This window comes from Prionailurus bengalensis, chromosome E1, assembly GCF_016509475.1.
Source record: "Prionailurus bengalensis isolate Pbe53 chromosome E1, Fcat_Pben_1.1_paternal_pri, whole genome shotgun sequence".
Lineage (NCBI taxonomy): Eukaryota > Metazoa > Chordata > Mammalia > Carnivora > Felidae > Prionailurus > Prionailurus bengalensis.
Window position 1 is genome coordinate 18,121,402 of NC_057347.1, and position 12,369 is coordinate 18,133,770.

Consider the following 12,369-nt stretch of genomic DNA (forward strand, 5'->3'; position numbering starts at 1 on the left):
ATAGTCTGGGACATGGCTATGGAATTTACAGGTGTAGGTGGAATCTCCAACTGTCTCCGGGCGATCCAGTTCTAGGGACACACCCCATTCTAGGGGTGTGTGTGTGTGTGTGTGTGCGCGCGCACGCGCGCGCACGCGTGTGTGTGATGGTGCCCAAGCCGTCTGTAGTTTGTCAGAAGCAATAGTTTCAGGCTAGAGAAGCAGGGCTTGAAGCTGACTGATTATGCATCTTCCCCTGAGCATGGGGTGGAGGTTCAGGCCAGACCTCCCAGTGGGTTCTCTTGTTGCATCTCGAGGGGTGCCCACCCCCTGGAGCTGCCAGAGTAACCGTGAGAGCAAGGGTTCCCTTTTCTCTGTGACTCACAGCTGGCTCTCAAGTCAAGTTCCTTAAGCGATCACGATTCAGCTAATTCTCTCCCCGGCCCCATTCATCTGAGCTGACTAAGCAAGAGCCACAGGCAGGGTAGAGACCTGGGGACGCTCACGACAGCAGTCATTCTTAACCCCGCAGGCCTTCTTGCCTCAGCCTCTGTCCATTTCCCTGCTTTGGGCCTGGTCGTGCCTAATTGGATCGGTTACACCTGCAGCCCCCAAGAAAGGTTGCCACTGCCTCCCTTTGGGGCCCTCCGGGCATGTCTCTCCATCTTCCCCTTCCACCTGCCACCCACCGGCAGTGTGGAGAGGTCCACCTGGACATCAGACCTCAATTTGTCTTGTTGCATTTGGTCTCATTTTTTACTGTTTGGTCAACGCCCGGCCTTTAAGGCCTGGAGAGGATCAGGAAGTAGAGAGGGCTTCTCCAGGGATGACCCCCTCCAGTCCACTTTGTTCTAGTGGCATTGCTCTGGGCTTTTCCTGAACACTGGGAGAATGTGAAGGACACAGACGGACGTAGTGAGGATGATGATGAGGGGGTGCTGGGCTCCAAGCGGGACCTCTGGTGTATGGAGAGATCCATTCCGGGGAGGTGGTGGTGGAAGATGGGGTTGGAGGCGGGCACAGAGGTGGAGGAAGGGGCAATAAATTGGAAAGACCAAAATTATTCAGGGACGTTTGATACTTTGAAACGCACTCTCCCAGAGGTCATCTTGTCATTTCCCTGCTCTGGGCATGTTGCCAGCCCAACCACACCCATCCCAGATCAATGGTTGTCTCTCTACTCAGGAAACCACCTCCTGTGGTCACACAGTCCAGCCAAACTCAAGTTACGATACTGAAACATGTCATGATGTCTAATGCCAATCTCTCCTGTCGCAGAAGCCGATCTCAGCTTGTTGGACTCGCTCCCTGCAGGCCGAGCAGGGATGGCGGGCTGTGACTGGGAAGGAAAAAGGGGAGGGCATACCTTTGGGACCTCTGTCCCTTGCATCCCTCTGTTATGGGGGAATCAGGGGAGGCGTGCAGAAGTGGCTCCCAGCAGCCCCACCTCATGAAAATACGGAGCTGGAAAGACCATTAGAGGGGCAGTGGACGGGGGGCCTTCCTTCCGTCCCTTCCTGTACACAAGGTCTCAGGAAATTTCAGCGTGACTTAGGAACAGTCTCTGGGTATCCGCGTGAGCCCTGTGCCGGCATATTCTGCTGATACATGAAGACTTCAGCTGGGAGGAGGAAGTTAGACATCAGGAAGGATTTCCTGGCTGGGAAGGACGGACAGAGCCCATGGGAAGAGGTGTCGCTTTCTTAGAGGGCAGATGGGACTCTCCTTGGGGGCTAAAGAAAAAGGCTCTCCCTGAGACCAGGGTGGGGGTGGGGGCTGGTACACCGCAACTTCCCAGAAGGCACGCGTCTCCCGTGGGCTTTACCCTTGTCTTTAACTTTCCCAGCCCGCCTCCCTCTCTCACAAGGAATGGCAAAGGCTGTCGGCAGGGGGGGCAATGTGGGCTCGGTGTGAGATTGAGACAAAGACGGGGGCAGGGAGGGGTCCTGCCCTCCTTCTTTCCAAGAGCAGAATTGAGAGGATTCTGGGGCTCCCCGAGCCCCTGGGAAATAAAGTCCTCTGAGAACTCCCTGGCATTCCCGGGAGAACAGGTTCCTGGCCCTGGGAGGTGAGTGAGGCGCCGGGCCTGGGGGGGCAGCATGCCTCAGCAGGCCCTGGAGCCGGGAGCTCAGCTCGGCACAGGCAGCGGCATGGGGCGGGGCCGGGCGGGGAGCTGGGAGGATGAGCGCCGCTCCCCATGGCACCGTGGCCCCTGACGATCCCGAGCTTCCCCAGTCCCAGCCTGACTGTGGCCCTGCCTGGCCCTCCACGTGAGAGAGGTCCCGGGACAGGAGGTGCTGCCCATCCCCCCTCCCCCTCACACCATCAGTTGGGGACGCCCCCCTACCGCCTGTGTCCTGGGGGTCAGAGAATGACCAACGTGGCATAAGGGCCTGAGCCAGGCCCTGCGGGGGGGGGGGGGGGGGGGGGAGCGGGGATGGGCTGGAGTGCGATGCCATCCCTCCACCACACCCTCCAGTTCAGCCCAGAGGAGCTGGGTTTCATCAGTGGGGGAAGGCCACGGTCGAGCAGAGCTGGACTCCGTGGCAGTGGAGACTTCATGACTTCGAGGGAGCTGACCAAACGTCCTCCCTCAGGATTAGCAAAGTGAGGAGGGCACCCCTGCGGGCAGGGGGGGATGCGTGGTATAGAGGCAGGGAGAGGGATGAAGCGACTTCCCTGGGGTGTGCCCTCTTCCCCTGGGTCCTTTCCCACCGGCCAGCTGTGCCTGGCCACGGGACGCACACAAACATACCCCCTCACACACACTTCTGGGTATAGAGAGAAGAGGCAAACACTTGTTACAGTCCATGCTTTATCTAACTTGCTTCTTCGAACGACACTTCGGGAGGACCTGGGGGACTCCCTGGGGAATGCCAGAAGCTTACCTGATGCCTGATGCGGGGAGGGGGTGGGGAGAAGCCCTGGGAGCCAGAGAGGGCTTCCTGCCGGTCCAGCCGTTTCCCTAAGGGCCTTTGCCTCCCAGACTCCCAATTCTGGGTTTCAGGGGTCCTAGAGCTGCCTGCCTCTCCCGGGTCTGCTCCCTGGGCCCCCCGATTTCAGAAGTCTTGATGGAGAGAGGTATTCCTAGACCTCCAGGGGATTCTGCCTTGAGCTCAGCATCAGCAACCGGCCACAGCACCTGTTTGCCACCTGTCTGCTTCTCCACCAGGTGCACCACCCCCTTCCTGCACCCCAGGCCTCCCTGGAGCCCCCAGGCATCTAGACCCCAGCCCAGGCCGCCCAGAGATGTCGAGCGATTTCTTGATCCACACACCCCCTTGGCACCACCCAGCTCCCAGAGCTGGGGTCCCCCCTCTCCCCCAGAAAGCCACTAACGTCGGGAATCTGCCTCCCTGTCTTTCAGCTCTTGTTTTCCAGTTCTAGCATTGCCAAGTCCTCATTTTTTCCCAGCGCGGGGTGGCAAAGCAAAGCCTCTCCAAGCACAGAGCCGCACACAAAATCCAACGAAACACCAGAATGAAAAGCCCTCCTACAGCAAGAAGGGTTGGAATTGGACGGCCTGGGACAGGGACGAGAGGGAGGACCACGAGGGGGTCCTCCTTGGCCTCCAGGCACTCACCCTGCTTCCTGAGTCTCCCTTGAGCTGCAGTGAGAAGACGGGGAGCACCCAGGGGCTCCCAGTCTCTCCCAGGGCCCGTTAAAAAGGCAACCCCCCACCCCATGCTCTGGCCCGGCCCTGCTGGCCTCCACGGCTGACTTGGGACAGGTCTCCTCTTACCTGCTCAGTGAAGCAGGTCGGCGTGGGGGCCCGGGTCTGGGGGGCCAGGAGCTCCGTCCGCCTGTCAGTCCGTCAGCTTGGCCGTCCTGGGTCTGTGCTGACATCAGGTGAGGGGAGGCAGCTGCTGGGTGAGCCAATAATTATGATATCAGCTTCCCCTTGCCCCGAGGGGCTGCTGCCAAAACGGGGAGAAGAGCAAGGTGACTAAGAAGCTAGTTTGCTCCTTGGCTCTTGTTTGACAGGTACCGGCTCCTGTGCCCGCCCCAGCCACACCCCGGCTCCCCCCAACCCCTCCCTTCTCCTGGGCCAGCCCTGGCCCCCAATCTCTGCCAGCGGGCACGGCCTGTGGCCCGCGGAGGAGGGGGTTGTCCCGTGGCCCCCACCTGCACCCCAGAAGGGGGATGTCAGCCCTCACGGGTGGGGCACAGGCCTGTCGGGACACGCACACGTGTGTCAGGAGAGCTGGGCCACCACATGTATGTTCACGGCGCCTGCAAAGGGATTCCAGGGAGCAGCTCTGCGTGGCGGCCCAGGGTTCTCTGCGGCCTAATGTGGACGGGCACGGGTTGTGACCCCTCAAGGGCCAGGTTACAAGCACAGAGGTGCAGAGAACTGTCTGTCCATGGGGTCCATCCGTCTGTCTGTCTCTCCGGTCCCTCTGATACCTTCAGGGTGTGTCCTTGTGTGGGTGGGTGTGTGTGGGTGTGTGCACCCACATGCCTCTGTGTCTGTGACTCCCTCCATGTGTCCGTGGGCATGTGAGTCTTTCCATGTGTCTGTACATTTGTCACCTGGGGCGGTGTGCCCCTGCAGCTACGTCTTCCCCCACGTCTGCGTGCAGGTCTGTCACCCTATATCCTATGTCCCTGTCCGCGTGTAGGTCATCTGGGTCTGTGCACAGGTCTGTGCTCTGGGTCAGAGGTCTGGCTCTGTGTATCTGTGTGTCGGTGCAGGTGGAGACGGGCGTCCCTTGGTTAGAGTGGAGTGCCTCGTGAGCCCTGGGAATTGGTCCCCCCCGGCTCCCACCTGGACCCAGGCCCTGCAGCCTATCTCTGGCTCCCTGACAGTCCTCCCTGCTTCTGCCTGGGATCCTGCCCCACCCCCTTCTCGCTGCTTCCCTTTTCATCTTTGCCCCACCCCTGTCTCCCGTTCCTGGCCATCCTTTCCCTCCACCCTCTTCCCACTCGTCCTGGCTTCTAAACCCGGTTGTATCTCTTCCTGGAGCTGAAGGCTCCAGGGACCTAGCGGTGGGTCTGCTCCCCAGCGGGGCCTGGGGTCTGGCTTCTGGCCGAAGAGTACGGAGGGGGCAGCTCCTCACCACGTACTCTTATTCCAAGAAGGGAGGTAATGTTAACCTGAGCTGGAGGATGGTGGTGGTCATCGGGCACCGGTGCGGAGCACACGTAAACGTTTCCTGACTTTCTGGTCTAGGTAAGGAATAATCATTTCAGAAAAGAGAGTACAGAGGCAGATGATAACGAACCCATCTGTGAGTGACGGTTAGCTGTGTCATCTTCCATACCGACCACTCGGGCCTCAGTTTCCTCATCTGTTAAATTATTTACCCATAGAGTTGTTGTGAGGACTCCGGGTTATGTTTAAAGTCCCTAGCACAATCTCCGGTGTATAGTAGGTGTTCAATAAATGCGTGCCCCCTTTCTCTTCACCAGGCCCAGTGGTGCTGGGTGGGAAATTGCTGGTTTGCCCGCTTGGCTATAGGAATTGTATTCTGGGGCTAGAACAGAGGCCCTGACTCAAGCCACCTTTCTCTGGGGTCATGTTGGCAATCAAAGCCCCGTTCCCTTAACCTGATCATCAGTGAAGTTTCGTAGTGAAGAGCAGCTGTCAAGACCATCTAGTGTGTTTGTTAATTACTCCTATCGGATGTACGCTGGGCTGTTACTTTTAATGCTTTATTTTTATTTTTATTTTTTAAAGTTTGTTTATTTTGAAAGAGACAGAGACAGTGCAAGTGGGGGAGGGGCAGAGAGAGAGAGAAAGAGAGAGACAGAATCCCAAGGAGGCTTCATGCTGCCAGCGCAGAGCCCAACATGGGGCTCAAATTCACGAACCCGTGAGATCGTGACCTGAGCCAAAACCAAGAGCCGGACACTTCGTTGACTGAGTCACCCAGAGGTCCCTTAATGCTTTTTAAAAATTTATTATTTATTATTTTTTTTATTTAAATGTTTATTTATTTTGAGAGAGAGAGAGAGTGCGCATGCACGTGAGAGCAGGGAGGGGCAGATGGAGAGGGAGAGAGAATCCCAAGCAGGCTCCAGCCGTCAGCACAGAGCCCGATGTGGGGCTTGAACTCACGAACTGTGAGATCACGACCTGAGCCAAAATCAAGAGTCAGATGCTTAACTGAACTGAGCCACCCAGGTGCCCCAAATTGTTAGTTTTTGACCCATGGATGTTTCCATAGGGATAGTCTGGGCACAGGGAACCATGAAAGTTGTAAATGGGAGGCTGCTATGAATCAACATTATTCTGAAGGTCCTAACAAGTGCAGTAAGATAAGAAAAAGAAATAAGGGACATAAATATGAGAAGGAAAGAGGCAAAACCTTCAAAAATTACAAATGATGTGATTGTTTACTTAGGAAATCTAAGAGAATCAGCTGAAAAGCTCTTAGAACTAATGAGAGAATTTAATAAGATACCAGAATATATGTTAAGTATAGAAAAACGAAAACTATTTCTATGCAACTAAAACAGCCAAGTGGAAAATAAAAGGAGACACAAGATCCCATTCACAATAGTAACAATAGCATACAGTACCCAGGAATAAATACAGTACCCAGCAATAAGAAACAAACTTTAACCTGTAATGAGAAGATAAATCTGTCAGTTAATACCAAACCCAAATGACAAAGCTGTTAGAGTTAGCAGGCAAGGATATTAAAAAGAGTTATTATATCTGAATTCCATAGTTGCAGAAAGTTAGGGACATGGAAAATGGGGGGGAAAATCTAAATTAAACTTATAGAGATGATAATTACAATGCATCAGATGGAATATTTACTGAATGGCGTCAACATTCATTGCAGGAGAAAATATTAGTAAATTGAAGACATAACAATAGAAATAACCCAAAATGAAACACAGAGAACATAAGAAGTACATAAAATCACTTTGAAGAGGGGCGCCTGGGTGACTCAGTTGGTTCAGCGTCTGACTCTTGGTTTTGGCTCAGATCATGATCCCAGGGTCATGGGATCGAGTCCCACACTGGGCTCTGCACTGAGCATGGATCCTGCTTAAGATTCTCTCTCTCTCTCTCTCTCTCTCTCTCTCTCTCTCTCTCTCTCCCCCTTTCCCCATTTGCATGCACATGCTCTCTCTCTCTCTAAAATAAAATAAAGTATAAAAAAATCTCTTTGAAGAAAATAGAACTTTATTGACAGACATAAAATAAAGCCTGAATAAATATAAAGGCAATCATGTTCCTGAATAGAAAGTTCAATATAATATTATAATGATGTCAGTTCTGCCCTAAATAATCTATAAACTACATGTAATTCAAGTCAAGTCTAATTTTTCATCCTTTGAACCTGATGAGTTGATTCTAAACTTTGGGAAAGAGTTAATACATGAGAATAGCTTAGAGCTTTTGGAAAAGAAGACTAGTCGGGAGAACTTGCCTCCTGGATTTCAAAATGTTTGATAAGGCTTCTGCAATTAAAACAGTGTGATTTAGGGGCACCTGGGTGGCTCAATCAGTTGAGCAACCGACTCTTGATTTTGGCTCTGGTCGTGATCTTGCAGTTCATGGGATCAAGCCCTGAATCCAGCTCCAGGCTGACAGCATGGAGCCTGCTTGGGATTCTCTCTCTCCCTCTCTCTCTGCCCCTCCCCAGCTCGCATGTGCTTTCTCTCAAAACAAACAAACAAACAAACAAACAACCAGTGTGATTTTGGTGCAAATTAACAAATAAATAAAAAACCCTATTTATTTGTTTGTTTGTTTATTTATATATATTTTAGAGAGAGTGAGAGAGAGAGAGTATGGGCCAGGGAAAGGGGCAGAGGGAGAGAGAGAGAGAGAGAGAGAGAGAGGAGAATCTTAAGCAGGTTCCACACTCAGCAAGGAGCCTGACTCAGGGCTCCATCCCACGGCCCTAGGATCATGACCTGAGCCAAAATCAGGAGTCAGATGCTCAACTGACTGAGCCATCCAGGCACCCCAACAAATAAATTAATGGAAGATAATAGAATTCAGAATACATAGGTATTTGTGAGAATTCGGTATATAATAGCAAGTGTTTTAAGCAGCAGGAAAGCGTGAAAAAATTTCAATAAATGGACTTGGGATAATGGACTTTCTATTTGAAAGAAGTAAAATTAAATCCTACTTCACACTATTCAGTAAAAAAAAAATTCAAGGGCGCCTGGGTGGCGCAGTCGGTTAAGCGTCCGACTTCAGCCCCACGGTCCGTGAGTTCGAGCCCCGCGTCAGGCTCTGGGCTGATGGCTCGGAGCCTGGAGCCTGTTTCTGATTCTGTGTCTCCCTCTCTCTCTGCCCCTCCCCCATTCATGCTCTGTCTCTCTCTGTCCCAAAAAATAAAATAAAATAAAAAAACGTTGAAAAAAAAATTTAAAAAAAAATTCAGGCAGAGGGGTGCCTGGGTGGTCCATTCGGTTAAGGTCAGCTTAGGTCATAATCTCACAGTTCATGAGTTTGTGCCCCACATCAGGCTCTGTGTTGATGGTGAGGAGCCTGCTTGAGATTCTGTCTCTCCTTCTCTCTGCCCCTCCCGTGCTTGTGCTCGCTTTCTCTCTCTCTCAAAATAAATAAACTTAAAAAAAATAAACAGTTAAAAAAAAAAAGGCAGATGAAAGACCTGACATAAAATGAAAGCCATAACCATAAATTTTAAAAATATAGAAAACATTTGAATGATTATGGAATAGAGAAGACATTTTTAAGCACAACATCAAATCCAGAAGCCATAAAGGAATATGTTGATAAACTTGACAAGGTAAAAAGTATAAATTTTATTAGAACAAAATATACCATAAACAAAGATAAAAGATAAAAAAAAAAAAAACCCCAGCCTGGAAGAAAGTGTTGCAACATATATAACAGACAAAGGATTAATATCCGTAATATATAAAGAGCTCCTCTAAATAGATAAAATGATCATAGAAAAATAGGCCAAGGACATGAGTAAGCAATTCAGAGATAAAATACAAATGGCCAATAAACAAATGAAAAGTTTTTTTTTTAATTTTTAATTTTTTTTTTATTAAAAAAAATTTTTTTTTTCAACATTTATTTATTTTTGGGACAGAGAGAGACAGAGCATGAACAGGGGAGGGGCAGAGAGAGAGGGAGACACAGAATCGGAAACAGGCTCCAGACTCTGAGCCATCAGCCCAGAGCCTGACGCGGGGCTCGAACTCACGGACCCCGAGATCGTGACCTGGCTGATGTCGGACGCTTAACTGACTGCGCCACCCAGGCGCCCCTTAATTTTTAATTTTTTTTAAGAGAGAGACAGAGACAGAGTACAAGTGGGGGAGGGGCAGAGAGAGGGGGAGACACAGAATCGGAAGTAGGCTCCAGGCTCTGAGCTGTCAGCACAGAGCCCGACGCGGGGCTTGAACTCACAAACTGTGAGATCATGATCTGAGCTGAAGTCGGATGCTTAACCAACTGAGCCACCCAGGCGCCCCAAATGAAAAGATTTTTAACTTCATTCGAAATCAAGGAAATGCAAATTAATTCAGGGGCCAAGGGTCCCAGAGGGGCTCTGATGGGATGCCGGAGACACTGTGGTTTTCACCTTCTTGCACAATGGGACTCTGCTTTTGATGGTGAGATGAACTCCTTTTTCTTCGGAGACAGGATCCACCTCTGCCCCAGGAATGGGTGCGGGCTCCCTCTTTCCTTTGGGAAGTGTTACTTCCTCATTGCAGGCAGCCTGGGAGTTGCAGCTTTTTGGACTGAATGGGGATTTGTGAGGTCTCTCTTCTCACATTCTCCACCTCCGGACAGGACCACCGTCTCCTTCTCTTGTCACACTGGCTCCTCAGAGTTCTCTCCTAGACTCAGAAAGTCTGTCTTGCTGTCTAACCTCAATTCTAGCTGCCGGGCTGTTAGTTCTGCTCCCCTTGGAAGGGACTTGTGTCTGGAGGTTTGGTGCCACACACATCAGCACCCTCATTTCGGGGCCTGTGGATGTAGCTGAGCTGGGATCTGGCCTGGTGGGACCGTAGCTGGGTGTTCAAACAGACGGGGACCAGGGGAAACTCTTATTCTCTCTGGAGACTGGACGTCAGAATCAGTTCACGGCCTGCCACTGAGCTCTGCCCAGGGCTGTGCTGCTTTGAGCCTGTAGCAGCCCTAACTGGGGATGGAAATCCCTGGTGCCAATGTCTGCCACGCTCCAGTCTCGGGCACGACTCTGGTGACCCCAGGGAGAAGGAAGAACATGTTTCCACCCTTGGAGGCCCCAGTGTGATGGAGGAGGGGCCCCCTCCCTGCACCCCACATCGGGACTAGCCATCTTCTGTCCACTTCTGCTCACGTGAGCTGGACTTGTCTTCCCAACATGAGTTCCCAGGACTGAGCCTGCCACTCCCCAGGGCTTCCAAGTCTCGCTCCATTGGCATGGAAGACATTGATGAACATCTGCAGAGGAACTGAGGCTCTGAGGCCCTAGGACCCCATGTCAAAGAAGGGTTGGAGAGATCTGAGGTTAATCCGGATGGGCTTCCTGGGGGAGAGCGGGCAGCTCCTTGGCTGTGGGTGGCAGAGGAGCACCGGCCAGAGTTGTGGAGGGCGTGTGGCGGGGGCACCAGGTTGGGAGGTCTGAGCCTGTTCTGGTTGGCTGACCCTCTGGGAAATTCAGGGAGTTTCCAAGCCGAGAGCTTGGTGGGGGGGTTCGGAAGGGAGGGACACGGCTAGAGCCCTGCTGGGTGAGCAGGACAGGCTTCTCCTGGCTAGTCTTAATCCCTCCTGCTTTAGGAGGCAAGGTTGTGAGCTGTGAGCGAGCGGGGGCGGGGAGTAATGCCAGGGTGTGTGTGGGGGTGTGTGTGTGTGCCCTGGCATCAGTGTCTCTGGAAGTCCAGGTGTCCCTGCGTGTGAGCGTGCAAGTATTTACATTTCTGTGCTCATGCTCTGAGTGTGCATTAAGTCCGTGGAGCTACACTGTGATGCTGGGCGTGTCCAATGCAGGACGTATGTCCTGATGTGCGTGAACACCTGCGTACTGGTGAGAACACTCAGGTCTGACACTGTGCATCCTGATCTTTCCAATCAGTCTGCTCTATCCTCTTCCCCTGACTCTGTCCCCCCCCTCCCCCCGCTCCCCTCCCTGAAGTCGAGGGCTCACTTTTGACTGGCTGCCCCTAGGAAAACCTCATGGCTCTGCGATCATGACTAATGGGGCCCAGACTGGGGTGGAGGCTACGTGCGGCACTGTCTTCAGGCTGGTACCCACCAGGACCTCGCCCATCCCAGTCCTCCCCCACCCTTCACCCTGCACCCCCTGGCTCTACCACCCTCCATCCTACGCAGCTCACCCCTCCTCTTCAGGAAGCAGCCTCCCATCTGAGACTTTGGGGAGACAGAGAAGTCACGGCCTGAGCCCCCAAGGGGTCTAACCTGGATTTGAGGACCCTAACCCCCAGCGCTGCTTTTGACCTAAGGGCCAAGCCAAGATGAACCCAGAGAGGGGGGTCAACAACCCTGCTTCCACCTTCTCCATCTCCCTGACTAGTGCCCCCTTTCCACCCCGCCAGGTTTCCCTTTGGAAACTTGGCTCTGAAGGTCTTCCCTGGGCTCTCTGGCTGCCAGTTGCCCCTGAGATTGGGGCTGGCCAGCAGGAGGAGGGGTGAGGCAAACAGGACACTCACAGGGCCCTAGGGGACAGGGGAAGCGGTAGGAGATGGCTCAGAAATCTGGGCCTATGTGCTGAGCTTAAAGGTGACACCGGGTCAGGGGCGCCTGGGTGGCTCAGTCAGTTAAGTGTCCGACTTCAGCTCAGGTCATGATCTCACAGTCTGTGAGTTCAAGCCCCGCGTCGGGCTCTGTGCTGACAGCTCAGAGCCTGGAGCCTGTTTCAGATTCTGTGTCTCCCTCTCTCTCTGCCCCTCCCCTGCTCATGCTCTGTCTCTCTGTCTCTCTCTCAAAAATAAATAAAAACATTAAAAAAAATTTTTTTAAAAAAGGTGACACCACTTCAGGGTCACACAGCAAGCACTCCACACCCAGCAGTCTAGAAAGGGGCTTTGAGGGCAGCGGGTCCAACTTCCCTCTGGGAGCAAGAAGCCCCCTTCAGATGCATTCATTCACCCAACAGTCACTGGGCCAGGCCCTGTCCTGGGAACTGGGGACACAGCTGCACGAGGCAGACTGTCCCTAGGTTGTTTCTGGCCTCACTCATCTTCTCTGGCAACAGGGAGTTCACTACCACAGAAGTTCTTGAGTCCCAGCACTGTGCAGATTCAGCTTCGGGGAGACACCCAGAGCTCCACCTCCTTACCTTTCTGGAAGTGGTGGGAGAAAGGGTGAGGGTGCCCAGGCAGAGAGGGGGCAGACCCTTGTCCCTGCGGTGCCCCATCCGCCTGCCACAGCCCTAGTGTGTGCAGGAGGAGACGAGCTGCCAGGCTGCCTGTGCAAACCGGACCTGGGCCGAC

At 52.9% G+C, this 12,369-nt stretch overlaps 1 protein-coding gene across 3 annotated transcripts in view; it reads right to left on the bottom strand.

Moving 5' to 3' along the window:
* The window catches only part of FOXN1 (forkhead box N1), a 28,165-nt gene extending 24,226 nt beyond the window's left edge, over nucleotides 1-3,939 (bottom strand). For 2 of the 3 annotated variants that reach the window (XM_043583591.1, XM_043583590.1), the window contains exon 1: nucleotides 3,722-3,939. The gene's annotated coding sequence lies outside the window, so the exon portion shown is untranslated. The remainder of the gene's footprint in view (nucleotides 1-3,721) is intronic. The other variant, XM_043583593.1, reaches the window with a different exon arrangement.
* Between the last annotated feature and the right edge of the window lie 8,430 nt (nucleotides 3,940-12,369).